This window comes from Tupaia chinensis, unplaced genomic scaffold, assembly GCF_000334495.1.
Source record: "Tupaia chinensis unplaced genomic scaffold, TupChi_1.0 Scaffold000248_1, whole genome shotgun sequence".
Classification (NCBI taxonomy): Eukaryota; Metazoa; Chordata; class Mammalia; order Scandentia; family Tupaiidae; genus Tupaia; species Tupaia belangeri.
Genome location: NW_006159726.1, coordinates 4,566,796 through 4,571,097, shown reverse-complemented (window position 1 = coordinate 4,571,097; position 4,302 = coordinate 4,566,796). Strand labels below are relative to the sequence as shown.

Genomic DNA, 4,302 nt, shown 5'->3' with positions numbered 1-4,302 from the left:
AAAAGGACACAGAGTTTCCCACCACAACGGGATTTGAGCCCATTGTACTGGAATTTCAAAGCGCTGCATTACTGGGGCTGAAGCCTGGATTGTGCGTTTACTGGTCAGCTATTTCCCAGTAGGCTTGGCATTTAATGACTGGAAAATTGCCCGCCTTGCTTTCTAGGTGCCAGGAGACAGGAATCTTGTAGCTCCTCGCCTCCTGGTGAGGACTTAAAAGGCAGATATAGGTCTCTGGGAGTCTTTTTGGAAGCAGTCATGTTGATTTTTCCCAATGTGCAATCTCAGCAGTTTATTTTATTACTTCTGCCCTCTGGGTTTTTGGCAGGCTTACCTTCGGAAGGAGGGCTGCTTTTAATGTTCATTTACTGCCTTGACAAAGAAAAGCGGTTTCTCTCTCCAGTGTGCTTTCATTCAGATATGGGGAAGCTGTGCTTATTTCGTATACTTTAAAAGTCGAATCAGGAGTTCGGATTTGGAAACTTTACAGCTTCCAGGATGAAAGCAGGATCTGCGGTTGGTTCTGACATCATCGCTGTTAATTACCCCTTCGCAAAAATCTGCCTGAATGGAGAAGAGGTGGGTGTGTCTATGTGGGTATTTAACGTGATGATTAAAATATATTAATGATAGTTTTCACTTCTGTAGCATCATACATCTTAGGAGCTTCTTTAAAAGTGCCTCTATAGGCTTTAATTAGGAAGAAGTAAGACAGCCCCATTTTGCAAAAGGGGAAAATGAAACGGTAGGAGAGAATCCTGTCGGGGGTAGGGAGGAGGATTGGGGTAGAATTAAACTGCCTCCTCACAGCTGAACCTTTTTCCTTTCCTTCGACCAAGAATCAACATTCACTGGCTTTAAATGAAGAACACACATTTATCCGCGTCTTGACACTTAGACATCTGAGCCCATAGCACATTTTGGGGTCCATGTGAAATGATTGCTTATTTAAATAAACAGACAAAAAGAAATAAAATATAAAAAAGTAACCCTTAAGAAATCAAATGAGCCATAAAACTCAGAAGTTCTGTTTTTTTTTAAAAAGCATTTAAAATTTTGTTTGATTTATTATTATTTCTTAATTACCAAAGGGCACGTGTGCTCATCAGAGAGAGACAGATAGGGAAAGTGACAAAGCAAGCAGCCAGGTCTGGGACTCGAACCATGGTCAGCCAAGTGGGAGTCCAGCGCCTTAACCACCATGTCACCTGCCGGCCCCTCAGAAGTTCTGATTCTCAGTGTCTACTCTTTAACCATTTTGAGACCTGCATTATGGATGCAAGCGTTCTAGATCAAAAATGGAAGGAATGAGTCTTTATTATTTCACTTTTCATAGATCATTTTCACTTTTCGACGAAGGAAATCTAGGAAAGTTGATAGGAATGGAAGGAAATGCAGAGTATATATATTTAGCTATATATCTGCATGGGGTCACATGAGAAGCATTCTTTTTCAAAGCTATTATCAAATATACACAAAAATAGAAAGACCCTACGTATTCGTCAGCCAGTTTCCACAGTTAACAACTTTCCACTGTTCTTATTTCAATTCTCTCTGCCACCGTGTTACTGGAGGATTTTAAAGCAAATCCCAGACATTTCACCATAATGACTTCAGTGTTTTTTCCTAATGGATAAGAACTTACAAAATAGCACTGCAAATAAAATCATTATCACACCCAACAGAAAGCCAATGATTTCATGTTAGCTAATAATCGGTCTGTATTTTGTTTTTACTAATTGTTTCAAAACTGTCCAAAAATTGCATTGATTTATGTCTCTTAAACCTTCCCCCCCCCACCCCAACTTAACAGGGCTCCCTTCCCCTCCCCCATTCCAGTAATTTGTTGGGGAAAAAGTGGGTCATTTGGCTTATTGAGCGTCTTTGTTGGTGTCTTTTAGCCTGTTTCTCCATCATATTTCTTTAGATGGTGCTGAGATCTGGAGATGAGATGAGCTTCTGGTACCTTTTGTTTTGTTTTTGGCATGAATACTTCAGTGGGCAGTGGTTCTTGCTTTCCCTCGCGCAGTATCCCATCAGGAGGCACACAGTGCTGAGTTATGCTATTTTGGGGGCATAAGATCCATGACGTCATTGCAACACAGTGATTTTCTCATTCTGTTACTTCTGCAGATATCAGCTGTGATTCTTTTATAAAGAAAAACGTCCCTCAACCATTGTATTTGGTTACCTTGAAATACAGTCCATAAGAAAAGACAAGATAGGGGCTAGCAAATGGTATAGTGGTTAAGGCGCTAGACTCTCACATGGTGGACCACAGCTCAAGTCCCAGACCTGGCGGCTTGAAAATCACAGTGTGCATGGGTTCCCAAAATCCCAGGAGGATAGAGGAGAAGGGATTGTGGTATGGCCATAACCCTGTGGGATGATTTCTCATTTTCCCTCTCTCTCTCTCTCTCTCTCTCTCACACACACACACACACACACGTGCCTTACGGCAAAAAAACTTAAAAAAAAAAAAAGAAAGATACATGAGTTATTCTTTCCCTTTAGTTAGCACTTCTTTTAAATTTTTTTTGGAGAGGTTTTTGCTATAGGGCGTGTGCGCTTGCCAGACAGACAGAGAGAGACAGAGAGATAGAAAGTGAGAAATCACCCCCCAGGGGGGATGGTCACGCCGCAATCCCTTCTCCTCCATTACTCCTCTCGGGATCTTGGGCACTCACGCACACGCACCTGGCGTGAGTTTTAAGCCACCGGGTCCAGGACGCGAACCGCGGTCGACTACGTGGGAGTCCAGCGACATAGCCATTACACTAACTGCTGGTTCCCTTTAGTTAGCACTTTTGAGGATAATAATCAAAGTCTACCGATGAGGGGTTTTTAAAGAATATCATTTTAGGGGAGGACAAATGGCACGGCAGTTGGGGCACTGAGCTCCCACATGGCCAACCGCTGTTTGGGTCCTAGACCTGGTGACTTGCTTTCTCACGTTCCCTCTTTCTGTCTCTCTCCAAAAGTAATAAGAACAGGAACCAGCAGATGGCATAATGGTTACATTGCTGAACTCTCTCGTAATCAACGGTGGTTCAACTCCTGGACTTGGCAGCTTAAAACTTATACCGGGCATGTGTGCATGCATGCCCAAATCCCGAGAAGAGAAGGGATTGGAGTGTGGCTCTTTCCCCCTCTTTCCCCTCCCATTTCTCTCTTTCTGTCTCTCTGGCGAGTGCTGTGCCTTGAAGCAAAAATCGCTCTCAAAAAAACTAATAATAACAAAATTAAATAATTACTGAAAAAGTATCATTTTTAAACTCATAGACTTAAAAATATATTTTTTGGAGAGTTTTTTTTTTTTTTTTTTGCTATAGAGTGCGTGCGCTCGCCAGACAGAGAGACAGAGACAGAAAGCGAGAAATCACCCCCCAGGGGGGATGGCCATGCCACAATCCCTTCTCCTCCATTCTCCTCTCGGGATCTTGGGCACCGCACGCACACGCGCCCGGCGTGAGTTTTCAGCCACCGGGTCTGGGACTCGAACCGTGGTCGACTACATGGGAGTCCAGCGACATAGCCATTACGCTAACTGCTGGTTCCCTTAAAAATATATTTTGTTTGATATATTTTAATTCATTAGCCTTTACTCCTCGTCCCCGTTTTTTCCTAAAATTTTGAAATCAGGAGACAGAGAAAAAGAGAAAATGGAAAAGCAGCCCCCATGGGGCATGGTCACGCTGGAATCCCTTCTCCATCTCTCCCTCTTTTCACGATTTTGGGCACTTACCCACCATGCCACCACTGGCCCTTCCTATTCTGTGATGCCGTCCCGCCTTTGGTCAGTAGAGCCCCCAACTGTCCACCTAGCTAAGTGTCTTTGAAATAAGATGTTTCAGGGTCATGTATTGGCCTGCACCATACCTGGAAGCAGCCTTCTCTTCCAGGAGCTCTTGGGTCCTTTAACTGGGAAAAGCAGACAGACCTACTTCTGATGCAAAATGACAAACGAGGATTTCAGAAGAGGCAGCGGGCAGCGTTTGCTGAGTAGGATGGCACGAAGGGACCCTGACCTAACCCTTAATTTACAGGTGACAAACAGGGTATCGTCCACCATCAGCTACGAGGCTGGGTCATAAGGGCAGGGGACTGGGAGACCCTCCCCAGGGTGTGACCTTTGCCTCGCCCTCGCATTCCTTCCAGCCACAATTCTGCGGCTCCAGGGGCGTGACTAACGTTTCCGGCCCGGCGCGCCCTGGGACTTTCCCCGACCCAGGTCCCAGCCCAGGTCCCCGCCCCCGCTGCGGCCCCCGCCCCAGCCGGGCGGGGGCGGGGAGCGGGCGGAGG

The 4,302-nt window shown here is 45.2% G+C and overlaps 1 pseudogene; it reads right to left on the bottom strand.

Annotated features, from left to right (window-relative positions):
* LOC102497238 (ATP-binding cassette sub-family F member 2 pseudogene) overlaps window positions 1–365 on the bottom strand; it is a 4,029-nt pseudogene extending 3,664 nt beyond the window's left edge.
* Between the last annotated feature and the right edge of the window lie 3,937 nt (window positions 366–4,302).